The 20,154-nt window shown below is 34.3% G+C and overlaps 1 protein-coding gene across 5 annotated transcripts in view; it reads left to right on the forward strand.

Annotated features, from left to right (window-relative positions):
• MCTP2 (multiple C2 and transmembrane domain containing 2) overlaps positions 1-20,154 on the forward strand; it is a 266,381-nt gene that overhangs the window by 24,799 nt on the left and 221,428 nt on the right. Inside the window, exon 1 of one of the 5 annotated variants that reach the window (XM_074234163.1) lies at positions 17,939-19,529. The exons of the other annotated variants lie outside the window; for them this stretch is intronic. The gene's annotated coding sequence lies outside the window, so the exon portion shown is untranslated. Of the gene's footprint in view, positions 1-17,938; positions 19,530-20,154 lie in introns of those variants that run through there. 5 annotated transcript variants of the gene reach the window in all.

Genomic DNA, 20,154 nt, shown 5'->3' on the forward strand with positions numbered 1-20,154 from the left:
ACGGATTTCAAATCTACTCTTAGACACTTACTAAATGTATTACCTTGGGAAAGTCACTTAATCTTTGTCTTAATTTCCTCAACTACTAAATAAGAATAATAATGACCCCTATTTTCCAGAGTTGTGAAGATAAAATGTGATGTTATTTGTCAATCACTTAGCATAATATCTGATATGCTTAATAAATGCTTATATATATATATATATAAGCATGTGTACAATATAAATATATTCCTTATATGTATATGCATTTATTCATATATTTCTGTAGTTCACACCAAATGTATTAGACCTATAGTGAATTAGTGAACTCTAGTGATTTAGTTGTAGTCTCAAACTGGCTGGGAAAGATAAATTCTATTCCTCCCCTGTAATCCTGAAGGTAATTAAAATTTCACATGGTGAAGATACTTTGGGAATTGGTGTAGAAGCTTGTGAACCATATATTTTATTTGTGTGTATGTTTTTTGTTTATTTTGCACAATTCAATGTCTATTTAAAAAATATGTTAAGGCAAATCACTAGACTCCCAAAAGGATCAATGTCTTCAAATTACTTGTAAAACAAAATGTATCTAAGTAGATTTATGACAGCAATGGGAACTGGGAGTTCTTTTTTCCCCTTTTTGTTGACTCTGAGTGAGTCTTTTTTATTAAGTGATATGAGCTAAAGAAATATCTGCAAATAAAATCATTCAGAAGGTAATGGTAGCATTAAGTACTAGGGGGAGAAATAATGTATCTTGATTTTTATACTTATGTATAGAAATGGGTATAGAAATGACTGAAATAGCAAGATGAGAAAAAATACTACCAATTTTGGTGCAAATCTTATCTGTTATGAGGCAAAGTGTACTGCACTATGTTATTAAGAATAACTCAGTGTCAGTTATTTTTAAAATGATGACTGTGTAGGTTGAAATTCATAGGGGGTATTTTCAATAAGTACAGCAATAATAAAAGCAGTATACACATTTTCACAATGAAACCTTATCTATCTGGAACCTTAGGGAAAGAATCATTTCAGAGAGCTTTTTTCCAGATACCTTATAGTTTATCTCTTTAAGCATAAATGCTTCAAAACATTTTAACCAATTTGAATGGAAATCTTCCTAAAATAACCTTTCTTACCCCCCTTAAACAGTATATTGAACATTTTTGAACCTTTTCTTGATGACTCAGGGTCATCTCTGAGAATCAGTTATATTGTTGTCTATTATTATAATGCCCTTGGGAGATCTTGAGGCATGTAGAGATGTTTGTTTCTACTCTAAATGATATCAGATTTTTGGCTTTTTGTTCTATTTTTAAAATACTTTTTTTTTTCCTGTTTCCACACTGACTTTCATCTGAAACTTTGGTATCTGTCTCTAAGTTCTTGCTCTCCCTTCTTTTTTCTTTAATCCTGAGAAACAGAAACCAGAAAATGAATCTAAGTAGAAATCCATGTAAAATAAGAGAAAATAGTTTAAAGTCAGAGTCAGGGATACTTCTCCCAAGGTAAACTTCTTTGTATATATAGATTTTATGATAGCTCTTTTGTTCAGAGGATTATTATCATAGTTTCTTTTGAGGTGTTTTGGTACTTATTTTTTGGTTCTTGGAAATTTCCAGAAAGATGAATTTATTGGATAACTGAGTTCAAGAAAGATGAAGTTTCATAATACTTTTATTAATTATATATAAAGTTTGAATATTACATTGTACTTTATTTGTCCTCTACCTCCAAAAGACATAGAAACTGAATCTTACTCATTTTTTTTTAGATTTTTGCAAGGCAATGGGGTTAAGTGGCTTGCCCAAGGCCACATGGCTAGTTAATTATTAAGTGTCTGAGACCGGATTTGAACCCAGGTACTCCTGATTCTACGCCTGGTGCTTTATCCTCTGCGCCACCTAGCTGCCCCCTATATTACTCATTTTTGTCTCTATACAAGATCGAGAATAGGAAATGCTAAGAAAACTAAAGTTGAATTCAATTACCAAAGTAAGTAGACACATTTTAAAAAAGACAACAAATTTTTGATAGATCTAGATAAGGGTATTTTTTGTGTGGAAATTCCCCACTGATGCAGTTTTAGGATTCCACTGCAATTTTTTCTTTTAGAGAAGTGTCTGGAGCCTTGAGAAGACAACTGGTTTACTAAAATTCACATAACTAATGGGTCAGAGGCAATATTTGAATCAAAATCTTCCTTATTCTGTAGCTGACTTTCTATCCACTAGTATGATATGGTGAAAATGTGCTTGCTTAGAAGCTTTAGGACTTCAGTTACAATCCTAACTTTGTCACGTAATACTGATGTGACCATGGGAAGAAATCATGACATATCTGGGCTGCAGTTAATATATTTATCAAATTAAATGTTTTAATTAGGTGATTTGTTACCTTGAAATTTAGGTCAATTATCTTGTGATTATTTAAGATGATTGCAATTGCTCATTCTTGTAGGTTTTTCAGTTGTAGATGCTCTCATTTTACATGGATTTCTACTTAGATTCATTTTCTGGTTTCTCAGGATAACAAAAACAAAAGAAGAGAGAGCAAGAATTTAGAGAGATACCGAAGTTACAGCTGAAAGTCAGTGTGGAAACAGGAAAAAAACTTTAAAAAAAAATTTAAAAGTCAACAATCTGATATCACTTAGAGAAGAAATAAACATCTTTACATGCCTCATTATAACAACTCTAACATTTTGTTACACTATAGGTAGGACCTCAGTAGCAATTTAATGAAACACAATCTTATCAAATATTTTGAGCAGGAACATTGCTTAGGAAAAAAAGAAAGGATTAGAAAGTTGAAGGTGTGCTAATGTAAGAAGGATATTTGGTTAGCATCCTATAAGTGCAGAAGTGTAAACCTCTTGTGGTCTATGACACTCACAACCTGAATCAGATTAAAATGTAATCCAGATATGTTTAGCATAATAAATGAAAATGAAACAAAAAATAAAAACCAAGTGCACATGTGGCCTACAGAGATCTTTAGGTATGCATTAGTGAAACCTGTTCTTATTTGAGTTCAATGATAACTGCTGGAGACAACTGATTGATATCCACCAGAGTTATGAATAATTGTTCTATTAAATATCACTCATTTATGTAAACCTATGGAATTATGCTTTAATTTAGGAGTATTCTTCTACATTTATGCTGCAGGGTTGGTTTTTCAATCTTCTGTGTTTCTAGAGTGTCTTTATTTGATATGAATAATTAGGAAGGTTGAAGTAAAAAGTAAATATTTAAACTGAGAGGAGGGGCTCTGGGATACATGCTCTTTAAAATCTATGATATACATATATATATATATACATGTATATTTATATATGTGTATATACATACACATATATAATGTATATATCATGTCATTGGTTCTTGTCCTTCATTATTGAAGAAGATCAAAATGACATCACTATGTTTGAGACAAATTACAGTGTGAACTACTGTGGCTGATCAGACCAGTATGAATTCGGAATGCTCTACCATAGGTTGGACAAAAATAATCCATGTGAATACTAAGGTGGGTACTCTAAACTTACGGATGTCACATTTCCTTTGAGCTGCTTCAATTCTGCCTTCCTCATAGAGCACAGCATCCTCAGTGGAGGCACACCATGCTGGGAGGTCCTGTACCAGTGTCTCCCTGAGTATACAATTAATTCTAAAGCTCTTCAATGAGATCTTCAGGGTGTCTCCACATCACTTCTTCTGACCCCTTTGTGAGTGTTTGCCCTGTGTGAGTTCTTCATAAAATATTTTTTTTGACTAGCAAACATCTGGCATTCTAACAATGCATCCAACCCATTGTAATTGTACTCTTTATAGTAATGTTGAAATGCTAGTTAGTTTAGCTCAAGAAAGGACCTCAATATCTTCTCCTACCAGATGATCTTCAGAATCTTCCTAAAACAATTTAAATGGAAGTGATTCAGTTTCCTGACGTGGCTCTGGTAGACTGTACAGGGATCATAGGTATATAGTAATGAGGTTAGCACAATGACTCTGTAGACCTTCAGTTGGTAGTCAGTCTAATATGTCTTCACTCTCATACTTTCTTTTGGAACCTCCCATATACTGAGCTAACTCTGGCAATGTCTGTGTGTCAACCTCATGGTCAATGTGCCTCTTTGGAAAGGACCCTGCCAAGTTAAGTGAACTTGTCCGCAGTACTCAAAACTTCTCCATTTGCTGTATTCAATGGTTTCACAGATGGATGGTGTAGTGCTGGTTGATGGAGCACCTGTGTTTTCTTAGTGTTAATTTTTCCATACTTTGTTGCATCTCAGCTTCAGAGACTGCAGTGAGGATACAATCATCTGCAAACAGAAGATCATGCACCTTCCACTTTAGTCTTGACTTATAACCTTTTCAAGTTAAAGAATTTGCCATCAGTGTGGTGGCTGAATTTGAGGCCATGTTCATCCTCATTGAAGGCATGGCTGAAAAAATCTTGCTGTGATTGTAACAGGAAAATCTATTCTCTTTATAGAGATGGACAGTGGAGGAATCTTTGAATTCTTGGGATATAATCTCTTCATGCCATGTAACCTGGAAAATTTCAGTAAAGTTTTGGATGAGCAACGGACACTCCCACACACACCTTATAGATCTCAACTGGAATAGAAACAGCAACAGATGCTTTGCCACTTGAAAGGAGCATAATGGCTTCCAAAAACCTCTTTTTCAGTTGGAACTTCAGCTAGGGACTGGTTGACTTCAACTTGAGGTTAATGGTTAGTGATTTCTGCATTGATTGATAATGGTTTGTTAAGAACACTATGAAAGTGTTCAGCCCATCTCACTAGGATCATGTCCCTATCATTATTCAATGCTGATTCATCAGCACTGAGTAGTTGAGATGCATCATATGTCTTTGGCCCATAAATAGCTTTCAGGGCATCAAAAAAGCATTTTGGTTTGTTATTATCTGCATAAAATTGAATTTCATTGGTCTTCTTACTGAGCCAAGAGTCTTGCATCTCTCTAAGCTTCACTTGGACTTTACTTTTGATGGAATTAAATGCTGCCTTCTTAGAAATGGATGAACTATATTGTTAGTAAATTCTGTGGAGTTCTCATTTTTTATTTAGCAGCTTCTGTATTTCCCCGTAATTTTCATTAAATCAGTCTTGGTGTTTCGAAGTGTTCTGGCTCAGATGAGCAAATGCAGTGCTATGCAACTCTGAAAGTTGCCCATTATTTTCCATACACTGATGGTGAGTGGAATCTTCTTTGAAGGAGTTTTGTAGTTTTTTTTTGTGTCTCGCCCACACTCTAGGATTCCTTGCCTGTGGTGGTAATCTGGCCAAGATTGGGTAAGCAGACAAATTGTAGGACACTTTTTTCTAGCCCATTCCTCTCATTAGCAAGTGAGCAGTGCAATCTGTAAAAGAGCTGCTCAGTCACCCAGGGGACAGTTGAATCCCACAGCTGCTTTCAGTGGAGAAACGACCTTATGTCCCTGGGCCCTGTGTGCAGGGTTGTAATTACAGCTCCCAGTGTATCTGTACCTACCTGTCACCACAGGACTTTGAAGAATGGTTATGAGTAATGTCTATTGTTGCATGCGTAAATTTGATTTAAATGAGACAGAGCTGCACAAAATCAACCTCCTCCCTCTGTCTTCCAAAGTCATCATGATCCATTATGGCAGGACAGTGTCAAGACAACTGGTGATGGCTCTAGCTAGATGCACTGGATGACTTTGGTGTCTGATGCCTAACCACCTGCTTCAGTGGACTTCATAGCCATTGGAACAAATTGTTCTTCTCTGCCCATTCCACCAGTGGAAGACTTCGTATGCTTGGGGTAGACACCCCCCACTACTCACTGATGAGTTTGAGACTACCTTGGTTACCCTCAACCTGGTTTAGCTCACCTGCCAAAATGATTTATTGAGGTGTGGCCACTGTGCATGCTATAGCTTTTGGAGCCACAAGTGCAAGTTAGGTGACTTAGTTGGACATAACAGGTGGAAGGCAGCCCTCACACCAAGGTACTAGTCTTCCTTAAATACACCCTATACCCTTGTGAAATATAGATAGACAGATACACACACACACACACACACACACACACACACACACACACACACACTAAATCAGTCAACATGACAAAGCCTGCGATTCTTGTACCAACTGTTATTTGAATCAACACCACTAAAACTTACTTCACTTTCTAAACTATTGTGTCTTCTTTTGTTTTCTTTACAAAGAAGAACTTCTTTGTGAGTTTTATGGGCTTTTTTCACTTCCCCTTCCAATCTTACTCATTCTACTTTAATGCTGGCATGTTGTATAATTGAGCAATGTAGAGAAAATGGTGCTAGTATTTCACATTCTATCAGGAAAACCTAAATGTAGTTTGGTTTCTAATATTCCTAATATTCAATGAATTAATGGGGAGATGTTACTATCTTCTTCATATACATATTTCTTTAAAGAACTTTGGGGGTCATATGATTAATTGATACCTTGCTAATTCTAATAGATGATTAGGATAGGTTTCAAAAAAAGGTTTTTTAATAATACCAGAGTTGTTGGATTATTGATAGTTTTGAAGCTGTAGAATAAGGAAAAAGGAACTTCGAAGTTTAAATTAAATCTGCATAGTAAACTTCAATAATACATTAGTGATATAGGATACTAGCTTTAGAGTTCAAAAGAACTTTCAAGATCATCTCAACTCCTTTATTTTTTGCAGATGAAGTTGCTGAGGCCCCCTTAAGGAAAGAAATTTGCCAAAAGGTCACACCGGCAACCAAGAAACTAACTCCTCTGAATTTGAATTGAGAATTAATTGGAATTTATGTAACACTTTATGGGTTACAAAGTGTAGTACATAATTTGATCTTCAGTGAAACCCTATGAAGTAGATACTATTATTATCCCCATTTTACCAATGAAGAAATTGAGGTAAAAAGAAGTTAACTGACTTGTCCAAGTTCCTACAGCTACTAAGAGTCTGAAATTGGATTTGAACCCATATTTTCTTGACTTCAGGCCCAGAATTCTATTCACTTCTCCTCCAGCTACTTCAATTAAAATATGACAGATTCAAATGCCAAAAGGCTGGATTTGAACTTGAGTCTTCCTGGATCCAGACTTGGTACCACCTAGCTTCCTAAGTATTTATTAAGACCTTAGTATGCGCCCAGCTAGGCTTGACAATTGTTGCATGTCTGTGATACAGATGTAATAGGTAAAGACCAAATATTAAAACTTTTATTCTTCAAAATCTCTCCTAAAGCCTATTTTGACACTTCACAAGTGACATGAAGGGTGCCTTGGGTTCTCAACCTTGAGATTTTGAGTCAGTAAAATATACCTTCAACAAATATTGCCACAATGGAAAAAAGTTTCTGTTATATGACTGAAAGAGTACTCAGTGCAACTTTTTTTCCCCCAAAATGTCCATTCTTTCCACTCACATAGTTAAAATCCTTGCTTGAGTCTTCTTGCCTCTCCTCTGATCTCGTGAAATAATTTCTTCATAAGACTTGCCAATACAAGACTTCTGAATACAATCTGCCATCCACACTGTTACCAAAGGAATTTTCCTAAAGTACAGGTCTGACCAGTCCCCTCCCCCATAACAGTGATTTCCTGTTACCTTTGGCTCAAATAAATATATATCATCCTTTCCCTGACATTTAAAGTTGTTCGCAGCTATACCCTTTCTTGCTTCTCCAAGCTTCTTACATGTAATTTTCCTCCATATGTTTCATAAACATAAATATATGTATTCTTGATATAGTTCATTCACAGAACTTTATTTTCCAACTTCATATGAGCTGACCTTTATGCAGAGAATGATGAAGATCTTTCTCACCTCCCAGTCTTTTTGGAACCCTTAAAGACTAGGCTCAAATGCTTTCCTCTATAGTAGGCTTTTTATAATACCCCCTTTCCCCTTGCCAGCTAAAGATGCTAGTGCTTGATGATTTAGTGGTTGGAATGGTAGACCTGAGTAGGAAAACCTGAGTTCATGTGTGACCTTTGATACTTAACAATGTAACCTCTAAGCAAGATATTTAAACTTTTGCCTCAGTTTCCTCACTTATAAAATGAGGATAGTGATAACATAAGCTCCCATAGATATTTTGAGAATAAAATGAAATATTTATTCAGTGCTTTGCAAACTTTAAAGTGTTGTGTGAATCTTGTTATTATCATTATTTGTATGTGTCATATCTATTATCTATCTCTATTGATATATATATATATATATATATATATATATATATATCCCCTTAGAATATAAGCTCTTTGAGGAAAAATGACTCATTCATTTTTTGTTTTTTTATTGCTAACAGTTAGCACAATTCCTGACCTGTAACAGACACTTAATTATTGGTTCTTGTCCTTCTTGTCAGAAAAGAACAAAATGACACCACTATGTTAGAGACAAGTTATAGTGTGTCTGTGATGACTGTGACTGATCAGACTACAGAATATAAATTCAGATTACAAACTCAAAATATGAACTCTACCACAGGTTGGGCACAAGTAGTCCCATGTGAACACCTTGGGTGGGTACCATAAATTTACATATCTCATGTTTCCTTTGAGAGTCTTAGATTAGCTAAACAACCTAATTACCTTTGGAGAAGTTTATCATATCTTGGTAGAAGCAAGATGATCTTTTCTGTGACAGGAACTTTTTTAAAAATTTTTACAGATTTCATTCGATTTTTAAGTTTTATAATTTTTCTCCCAATCTTACTTCCCTTCCCCCCCCACTCCCCATGGAAAACAATCTGTCTGTCTTTATTTTTTTCCCATGTTGTACATTGATCAAAATTGAGTGTGATGATAGAGAACTCACATCCTTAAGGAGGAAACTAAAAGTATAAGAGATAACAAGATCAGACAATAAAATGTCTGTTTTTTTCCCCCTAAATTATAGGGAATAGTCCTTGAAATTTGTTCAAACTCCATGGCTCTTTATCTGGATACAGATGGTGTTCTCTATTGCAGACAGCCCAAAATTGTCCCTGGTTGTTGCACTGATGGAATGAGCAAGTCCATCAGGGTTGAACATCACCCCCATGTTGCTTTTAGGGTGTACAGTGTTCTTCTGGTTCTGCTCATCTCACTCAGCATCAGTTCATGCAAATCCCTCCAGGCTTCCCTGAATTCCCGTGTGACAGCAGTTCTTAAAACAAATCTACCTACTAAACTGAAAGAGCAGTTCTGTGATCTATGGGAAGAATACCCCACCAAGAAATCACATTCTTGAGTTATTGAAGTTCTTCAAAACCTAAAACAAAACAAGACTTTGATTAGTGTAGCTCTTCAGAGAATTAAGTGATGTTTGCTTTCTTACCTAGATTACTTTTCTTGCACTGCCCAGGGCTGATTTTTTTCAACTTCCATCTATTGAAATCAGGGTTGTGTATATGCTCTCAAAGGAGAGGATGGATGGATCAGAAGAATGTGACACTTTAAAAAGTGTTTGAATACATCCAGATTGGTTGTGCATCGTGATAGTTTCCTTTCTTAGTTCGTATTGAAATTTCCACTGTTCTTTTAGAATTTCTACTCTTAGGTGTTCATCAACACTTTTTAAATAATCCTTTTTTTTTGGCTAGTTTTTCCTCCATTCAGCATTGGGCGCATTTTGTTTTTATTGCTGGAAATTATGTATTTTGTTTTTAATTTTTAAAATCACTGGAGAGAAAACTGTTTTTATACAAACTAGTTAGGTTTTTTTTGTTATTGTTGTTCAAATTTTTGATTTCATCACCTCGTGAGGAAGTGACAAAATAAGGAAATTCCCTCTACTGGTGTATAACTGCAATAGTTTTACAACCTAGTCTTACAGTTGCTTGGATTATTTAGACATAATTTAAGTGATTTGGTTAGGCAGTCTATCAGAGACAGGATTTGCTGACACTGAGGCTGATTACAGTTTCCTTATTCAGTATAACAAATTATTCTACTATGGACTTATTGCATTTGTCATATATGGATAGTTTATAAGTCTCTAGCAAAGATTTCACTAGTGGGTATAAAAAAATTGAACATTTATTAAGGTCAAGTCACTCTCCTTGGTGCTGAAGGTACAAAAATAAAGTGAAGATCATTACCTTTTCACAAGAAGTGTAAGTTCTATTGGGTATAGTATATTTATTTACATAAATAATTCAGGGTAATTTATCTATACAGACAGAACTAAGAACTAGGGCATTTAGGAATATCCATTGGAGGTTTTTAGGGAGTTAAGCTGGTGAAATAAGAGAGAAAGTACAAATGGCCCTTTCACATGAAGCTGGTGATAGAATCCTGAGCTGAGTTTGGAGAATGTTGCACTTGTCTTATGTGGACATTTATACATATACATATACATATATATATATATATATATATATATATATATATATGTGTGTGTGTGTGTGTGTGTGTGTGTGTGTGTGTATGTGTGTGTGTGTGTAAATAATGTATATTAAGAAAAGCCAAACAAATCACATTTTGCATTCTTCAAAATATATGGAGAATGGTTTGACTTTGTGCTGTTTTTCTTTTCATTCTGACAGTGTTATATTCATCAATAAACCCCAGAATGTAATTTATGGTTATTTGTGTAGAGCATGATATTTTTAACCAGTTACAATGTTTTATCTCTCTTACTTGGTGGGACACTAAATAAAGTCATTTTTTGTTATTCACCTGATATGCAATTCTTCAGGTGGCCATTTTTATAAAAGAGATATTATAGTCACAAAAATTTAAAGAAAGAAATTGTAAGGTTTGACAGATTTCTTACTAATAAGAAGACATTCATTTTCATTAAGGAAAATGGATGAGGAACTTACATTTATTAAGTGACTACTTTGTACCAGACACTCTGCTAAGCACTTTACAGATTTTACATTCTCACTACTAACCTGCTATTATTATCTCCATTGTACAGTAAGAAGACCTGAGGGAGACAGAGTTTAAGTGACCTGCTTGAGGTCATATAGAAAGTGTCTTAGACTGGATTTAAAATTAGTTTTTCCTGATTCTAGACCCAGTGCTCTACTATTATTCCATAGTGAGAATCATCACCTAAGGACAAAACTCTATTGAATCTACTGCTCACTATCCCCAACAATATTTCAATGTTAATAGTTTATGAATACTTTTTAATCATTAAAAACATCTTATTTAAGAAAATAATTATTACGAGCACTAATAGAGCTTTAGTAAAAACCTATTGAACTCTGTCTTTAAATTACTTCCTATTTCTATAAAGGGTGGAGTCTTTTTTTTTCAGATTTACCTGGCAAGGCTTTGTAAAGATTTGCACAATTTTATGTGGCATTGCTTAAGCTGAGAGAGGATGTTATAATCCTATTGCTAAATATCTGGGAAAGTAAACTTTCTTTATGTAATGTCTTCTTTTTAGCTGTAGGGAGAGAATAATAAAAGACTGAGTTCGAGAAGAACATAGCTTTTCTCTTTATGTGTCACCCAATGTGTGCAGTATACTTTGTGGTGCATTAAGTAAGGGGTATGGAGTCTGAATTTAATAGTGTAGTATGCTTTCTGAAAGTTTTCACAAGTGCTTATAATTTTGACACATAATAAATATTGCTTTATTAATAATATGAGCAGTTGGAAGATTCAAATAACCAAACTGTTGTTTTGCATGCTCTAAACTCCATTTACAAGAAACTAAATGTAAGCAGACAATAGATAGTGTTTTTAAAAAGTAACTCACCAAATTACCTATCCTATGACCACTACTTGGTGAAATTTTCTCTATATTGTATTTCTATTACACTATGTGGTAAATACCATTATTCATGGAAAGGGATTAAGAGAATAAGTACTGTACAAATGCTTTTTACAAATATTATTTTGGTATTCCTCACAACAACCCATTGAGTTAGGTACTATGTTTATCCCCGTTTTTACAGTTGAGAAACCCAGGTCAAATAAAGTGACTTGCTCAGAGTCACACAACTGGTGCCCAGAGTTAGACTTAGAACTCCCTGACTTCAGACTGAGCTCTCTGAACTACTGGCTACCATAATTATAATCTTAATTAAGAACAAGTCTTAATTAAACATTATTTTTCCCAGAAGAATTATGAGAAATTTACTAGTATAAATATTTTTATTTTGAGTTTAACAAATACCAAGATAGAGTGTATATATATATATATATATATATATATATATATATATATCAGATTTTACATGAACTTACTTCATATAATTTGCTTAATATCAATACATATAATAAATTCAGCCTTACTTTAAAAATATTATTCTATTTTTCTGTGCTTCAGAACTTCCTTTAATTCTCTTTTATTTACTTTATAAATGTTTAAAAAAGCCCCCCCTCTTCTTTTTTTTTTTAGGTTTTGCAAGGCAAATGGGGTTAAGTGACTTGCCCAAGGCCACACAGCTAGGTAATTATTAAGTGTTTGAGATCAGATTTGAATCCAGGTACTCCTGACTCTAGGTCCGGTGCTTTATCCACTGCGCCACCTAGCTGCCCCCTCTTCTTTTCTTTTTCTTGTTTTTCTATCTTTTTCTTCTTTACTTCCTTTCTTCCTCATTTCCTTCTTGATATTAATACTTCCTCTGCTCCCAGATTAAACATGGGCATGGGGATGGGGAGGAAAAGCTTATAACAAGGAGTCAAGTAAAACAAATGCATTCATATCCAAAAAGAATGTTTCTTTCACATCTTGGGTCACATTAAGATTAAATACAATTATTTATTCTCCTTCTAAACCATTCTTCCAGAGCTTTTATTTATACTTCATGTCTTCTAGGTATTCAAGGAGTACTTAGGGGAAAGGATACATTTTTTATTTTTTTTTGCCTGAATTTTAATAGAATTGAATTTTGAGATATCTTTGGATTTTTATTTTATTTATTTTTTTTCAAGGCAATGGAGTTAAGTGACTTGCCCAAGGTTACACATTTAAGTAATTATTAAATGTCTGAGGTCAAATTTGAACTCATGGTCTCCTGACTTCCTGGTGCTTTTTCTGCCCCCCCCCCCACTGTACCACCTAGATACTCCGGTATCTTTGGATCTTTATAATAGACTTTATCTTCCTGATGTGGGATCTATGCCAGGGCCAAATGATTGCAATCTATTGCACCTTGGGGTGAATTAGTCAATTCTTCTTGCACCTGAATGAAGGAAGTTTTTGCACTGTGATTTATACTTCTGGGTTGGGTTCTGGGATATTTGAGGTACACATCATTGGATCTTTTTGGCGTGGCTCTTTGGTGTCTTAGGAAAAGTAGTATGGACCTGGACTTAGGGTTCCTTAAAATGAGCTCACCAGAGCCCTGATTAGTTGTTCCTGCTCCCAGTAGCTTCCAATGTCCCCTTCCCTTTTGCGATTCTGGCTGCTCTGAGGTTGCCTTCAGAGAACTCTCCAATCTTGTTGTTTTGGGTACTGAATCTTATTATAGCCCACAGATGTCCTTGTTCTATCTGGGAGGCTACTATTGGATCTTCTCCCCTCCCCTCCCCCCTCTCCCCCTCCTCCCCTCTCTTCCCTTCTCCTTCCCTCTCCTCTCTCCTCCTCTCTCTATTATTTGGTTTGGGTTTTTAGGTTTTTACCGGATTAGGCATAGTACTACTGGGCTGCCAGTCTCTGTGCAGGCAGTCAGATTTATTTGTAAATTGGTTGTGCTAGCAGCTATAAGATTAAAAAGTTAAAAATAGCAATTGTTCTCCAGAAAAATACAGATCCACTTAGAATTGAAGCAGAGGAAAAAATGCATTTTCCATTGAGTATAGTTCAAATAATATTATTGGATGAAAGAAAAATCTAGACAGAGTATTAGAAGAAATTCAAGGGATAGAAAAATCAATTGTTGGCATCAGGGGAATGGCGCTTGATTAGAACTTTGAAGTAGAACAAGAATCTACCTCTTTCACTAGCTTGGTGACCTTGAGCAAGTCACTTAAATTCTCTGTACCTCAGTCAACTGAAGAGATGAGGAGGATAATCTAGAGAAATGATCCTGTCTACAATCATTCCTCTTCTTCTTCTTCCCTCTTCTTTTGCTTCTTTTCATACTCCTCTCATCAGAACTCTGACTCATGCCTCCACAATCTGCCTCTAATTGTTGAGATTTTCCCCTTATTTCTTCTGGTCCCAAGTCATTTAGTGACCATCTATAATTCATGTAATATAGGGATACTTTAACTCTACCATATATGTTATATTTTGCTATTCTGAAACATGCTTGGGTTCAATGACTTCTTTTGCTTATATTTGTAACTGATATATAGTAAGTACTTAATAAATGGTATCTTGATTCATTCCTTTATGAAGGAAGTACATTCCAGGAATGAGGAACTGCCTGTAAGAGTTGGAGAAGTAATAGAGGGCAGGATGGGACCAGGGAACCGCTGCTAGACTCCCCATTTATTGGAAAGAGTAAGAAAGAGTCTAATGAAATAGCAAGGAAAAGGTAGGTTTAAGCCAGATTATGGGATACTTTAGGTAGTGGGGAACTACACCTTCCAAATAATCGAAAAATAACTTACTCTTTTGTAACTTGTAACTTGAGTTATTGATGTTATTCATTATCATTTATGTATTTAAGGAAGGTTTCATTTTTCAGACTGATAAAATAGAAGAGTCAAGGATGATTCTTAGGTTTCAAGCCAAGGGGAAGTTGAGAGGCCTTAGAAGTCACCTTTTCTTCAAAATCATATAAAGATTGCATTAGTTTCAGGGACAATGTTGTCCTTATTGTGCCCTAACTTTTTGAAATGATATTAGCTTATTTAGATAGCATTTTACAACTGTGAGATGACGAAAGTGTCATTATTAGTTTACAAATGAGGAATCTGAGCCTGGGAGTGGTTATGTAACAAAACTCAGATTCAAGTCTTCTATTTCCTGATTAGTGTGTGTGGTAAAACTCAGTTGATTGGACAATGTTGTCAGTGTTCAGTTCCTCAACTATTTTTAATTGATTTGCTTAATAATCTTGTTGTACAGACTTTTCCTATCAGATCGGGCTATTCCAAGTGAGAAGGAAGAATTTTTCCCCATATTCCATTTGATCCCCTATTAGGAAGAAAGAAGGATACAAGGATTTATTAAGTGCTTACTGTAGGTTGACACTGTACTTTGAAAATATTATATCATTTGAATTTCTCAATAACTCTCAGATGTTGGGTTATAATATAGTTAGACCTGTTCTATAGTTGAGGAAACAGGCAAATTAACATGACTTGCCCAAGGTCGCACAGCTAGTATGTGTCTGAGGGCAGATTTTGAATTATTAACAGCCCAGGGTGCTATCTATTGTACTCCCTTTGAGTAAGTGGAAATGAATCTTTATACACTTATGAGAGATGAACATTCTATAAAGTATGAGAGGAAGCAAGAACATGTTCTGTACTTAGTGTTTTGCAAAACATTTTATGAATGAGATCATAGGATCATAAATTTTGAGAGGGAAAGAGTTTTTAATGGTCATCCAGTCCCACCTCTTTATTTTTGCACATTAGGAAATTGAAGCCTGAGAGTTCACACCAGTAGGAAGTGTCTTAGCCAAGATTTGAACTCAGATTCTCTTAAACCAAATTCAGTATTCTTTCCACTTTGAATACTACTGGAGGTAAAAATAACTTCAACTACAAATATCTTTTATTATAAGAACATTTCCTTTGTTTTAATTTGCATTATTTTGTTATTAATTCTACTCCAATGAAAGAAAGGAATCTGTTTTGAAAAAGCATTTATCCTGAAGAGAAAGAGAAATTCTACTTCTCCAATTTCCACTTCTTTGTATTTAATTTCATAGGTATTTTAAGGTAGATATCTTAATATTTAACAAAATAAACAACAGACCAGTCAGTTATTGTAGAGGGAAACTTTAATAAATGAAATTAATTTATATTTGTCTAATTTTGGTGATGTGTCCACAATCAATTCCTATTTGGAAAGACAATTTTATAAAATTGTAACATTTCCACGTTCTGTGATTTTATTTGTATTAGTGTTAATTAGCATTATTACAGATCCCTATTCCTTAAACACCTAGTAAATGTTTTCAGAATTCTCTATGGCTCAAAAGTAACCTATCTTACAGGGAACTAGAGGATGAACATCTTCAGACTTAGCCATGATTATCTTAAAAAGCAGATGTAACATCACATAAATATTTGAAGCCTTTCCAAGTTATCTTCCAGTGATATTGCTTTAAAGGATTCAAAGTAATTGGTGGAAGACTTTGGTGGAAGAGTCTTCATTTTAAACCTAAACTGCCAAGAACAATTAGCAAACTTGCATAACTTTTTGTAAAACATTAATTTCCCAAGGTAGATCAAGTTGGTTTGTTCTAGGACTGTGATAACAGGATCATAGATATTTTCATAGTAACCTCTAATAATCAATTTTATTCTTTACGTAAAATCAAGATTTGTGAAATGAATGCACCTGTAATTACAGTTAAACTTCATTCACTGGTAATCATAAGGGACTTTGTTAATCAAAAATTTAAAAAAATATTTCTTAGTAACGTAAACTTAAGATAGTTAATAAATATTCTGATTTTCTTTGTTTTCTTATATGCTTGAACTAGATTTATTGTAATAAATATTCTGATTTTCTTTGTTTTCTTATATGCTTGAACTAGATTTATTGTAGTGAATTCATAGTTTGCCTGAAGTTTGTGCCTCTAATTAAATCCTTCTACTAGCTTTCAAAAGACACACACACACACACACACACACACACACACACAAAGTATTACTGTTCCATTTGGATAGACCCAATTTAAAACAAATTCTTGTTTTAAGATGGGTTCCAGAACTTTAAAAATTTTTAGAACCTTTTAAAAATATTTGGATCATGACATAATGAAGCTTCAGTATATCATCTTAGGTAGTAACATAACTTTTTTCTGGAGCTATTATGCAAGACTTTAGTTTAATGATTATAAGTTATGGATACCAATTTGCTAGAGACAAATTCTAATTATCTAATTCTTTTTAAATAATTCACCATTATAGGATATTTCTGTTTTAATTTAGTTTTATGCAGAGCCATTTATATTGATAAAAATTTAAAACATTTTCATCAATAAACACCTTACTGTTGCTAAAATATGACAATGAAATGTACTTCTAAAGTTCCTACTAAAGTCCTTCTTTACTCCCTCATTAAATCATCAAAGTGACCCTGAGTTTTCAAAGTCTGCTAGCAGAGCACAATTCCTGGCAGTTTCAATAAGCAGAAAAGTCTGTGAGTGAAGTCATCAATAGATTGAATGTTTTCCATAGGAGCTTCTCATAAGTTAAAATTATGAACTCCACCCTGCCTTGTACAGAAAAGGAAACCAAGACCCATAGAATCATATATTTAGAACCAGAAGGGCATTAGAGTTCTTCTGGTTCAAAACTCTCCCCCCCCCCAACTTTCCAGAGAGATTGTGATATACCCAAGTTCTAGTAATCAGTGACATATTTAGAATTTTCCTTCAGTTTTCTGACTTCAAATTCAGTGTTCGTTACATCTTGCTCTACAGAAAGCATTTAGTGACTTACCCAAGGTCACACAGGCAACAAGCACTGAAAATTGAACCAAGGACTTGTGATTTCAAAAGTAGAATTCTTTTTTTCTATTCCTGAAGCTTCCCTTTGAGTTTCAGAATGATGAGTTGTTTTTGTTTGTTGGTTGGTTTTGTGGAAAGTTTGTTGTCTGCTTTGAAAAAAAGAGACCCTACATTGGCAAAAATGAATTGAAGTTTTAATTAATTATTAAATACCTTAATATTGATATTGGTAAGTTGTCAGTCCTAATTTTGGCTATTTTAAAGAAACTATTTTAAATTTGATACATATGAGTATATGTTCCTCTTGGTTATCTTTTTACTTCACATTATCACATCAAATGTTTAAATTGGTAGATAAATTAATCATATCTAAAAACATTAAGCATACTTTATTAAAATTAATAACTTACAAACCTACCACTAATTTTATCTTTACTTGAGAAAACAAATTCAGTACAACTATAAGATTTACAAAGGTGATAATAGTAGTATTAATAAGCTCAATATCATGTCCTTCATATTTGACTACTTTTAGGGAACATATCTTAATGATGCTCACCATGAATTATGCAGCAATATCTCAGTCACAAAGCAAATTGAGCAGATAAGTTGTTGAAACAACAAAGGTAACTCTTATTGCTTCATACTAATAGACCTACTATCAATTCTTCGTTTCTCTGTTCTGCAGTTGTAGGCCACAAATAGTACAGCTGTGGTATTCTGGTATTGTCTTGGACATAATTGGACATAATTTTTAATGAAACCACCTACTTTTAGATTCGGACTTAAAAGAGGAGAAATCAGATTGTCACTTACTTATACAATGTATGTTTTAAAATTTTTGGCTTATGACATTTTCAGTCAGTAAACATTTATTAAACACTTTGCAAGTTATAGATATTGTGCTAAAAGGCTGAGCATAAAAGCAAGGTGAAAACAGGGTTTTTGCCCCCAAGGAGTTTTCACAGAATTCTAATGGGAGAGATGACATGAAAAAAATAGTACATAGAAACTATATAAAGATCAAGTAGAAGATTATCTCAGAGAGAAGACACTAGTAGCAAAGGGGGAAAGTGGACATGGAATGGACTCCCATAGGAGCTATAATTTGAGCTGTGTCATGAAGGAAGCCAGAGAATCTATGATAGAATATGTTTTCTACAGCTTCATGATGGGACAAATGCAAAGGTAACTACCCCATCTGGAAATGAGAGTTAACAAAGGGCATGTTATTTAAATCTGGTACTCAAAATGACTTAATTCTGGTTCTGTTAGGGATTTTATTATTTACTGGAGTATGTGTATGTGTTTTTACTCATAATTGTGTCTACATTTTCTGAGATTGAGTGAGAGAGCAAATAAGCAGTTTCTGTGGTTTATGTCATCTTAGTCATTAAAGGAAATACCACTCAGTAAGCTTTGAATCACTAAACAGGATAGTATTGATTTTAAAGAGTTTGCTATATTGGAAGGAGAACCCCGATTTAGACATATAAAAGCAGGATTTGGTGAGATGGACTGAGCTACAACTGATGAAACCCGAAAGGGTCAATATCAAATCTTATGCTTTCCAGTGGTGTTTATCATCCTATTCCCCATTTGTTCTCTATGCTCCTTCCTTTCCTCCCTCTTCTCTTTTTTGTCTGAACTAGTTATTGATGGTGAGCACAGGTTAAATTTGGATCTAGGCTTAGAATATGGCAACTTCTGGTATTTCAGTCTTTTAATTGCCCTGAGTAACTTAATTAATACAATATCAATCAATATTATATAAAACTTCCACCATTATGAATTAGCTGAATGTTTAGTTTAATTGGTAAATTTCTGATGTTAACACAAATAAGACCCCTAAGTTAAACACTATTTTTTCTTTATCCTCTCTTTTTTTAGAAGAGAGAGAGAATACAAAGGAGTGGGAAGGAAAATGATGGACTTAGTGAAAAAAAGAAAAATAATATCCAGAGTGACATCTGAAGTGTTTGATGACAGAGGTAAGGAGAGAAATGAGGAAGGGACCAGAATTGGGCATCTACTTAGGGTATCAGTGACCAAAGGATGGGATCAGATGCCAAAGATTTTCCAATCTTGAAATCCAGTCAGGCTTAGTTACCAAAAGATCAAGACATTCCTCGCTTCAAGTTAGGGTTTAGAAATCAGGAAGTTAGTAATTATAAAGAAGAAAGAAAACCCTAAACTCAAAAGCAAAGACCAAGTCTTTGATAACTTTTGACTACCTTGGGTAGTCTTAGATCATCAAGGTCTAAAGTCCAGAAATAAGCCTGTCATATGTAACAGATCACTAACAATGTTTTCCTGGAAACATAATAATAAGAGAGCTAGGGAAAGATGGAACCCTGGACAATATTTGAAAATTGTATCTGGAGATCCATTCTTTGGATACTTTGAGAACATTCACTATAGCACTTCATTTATTTACCATAAAAAGAATACACAGGTGGTAGTGACAGTAAAATTCTCTAGCATGGTAAGTATGCTCAATTATATAAATATATATTAAAAAGTGTCTCTTGTAGTTCCCTTCTGAATGTTGCTTCAGACTACCTACCTAATTCATAGTGTGTTCCTGCCTCTGAATAAGAAAAGTATATTCTGGAG

The sequence above is a fragment of the Macrotis lagotis genome, chromosome 4, assembly GCF_037893015.1.
Source record: "Macrotis lagotis isolate mMagLag1 chromosome 4, bilby.v1.9.chrom.fasta, whole genome shotgun sequence".
Lineage (NCBI taxonomy): Eukaryota > Metazoa > Chordata > Mammalia > Peramelemorphia > Peramelidae > Macrotis > Macrotis lagotis.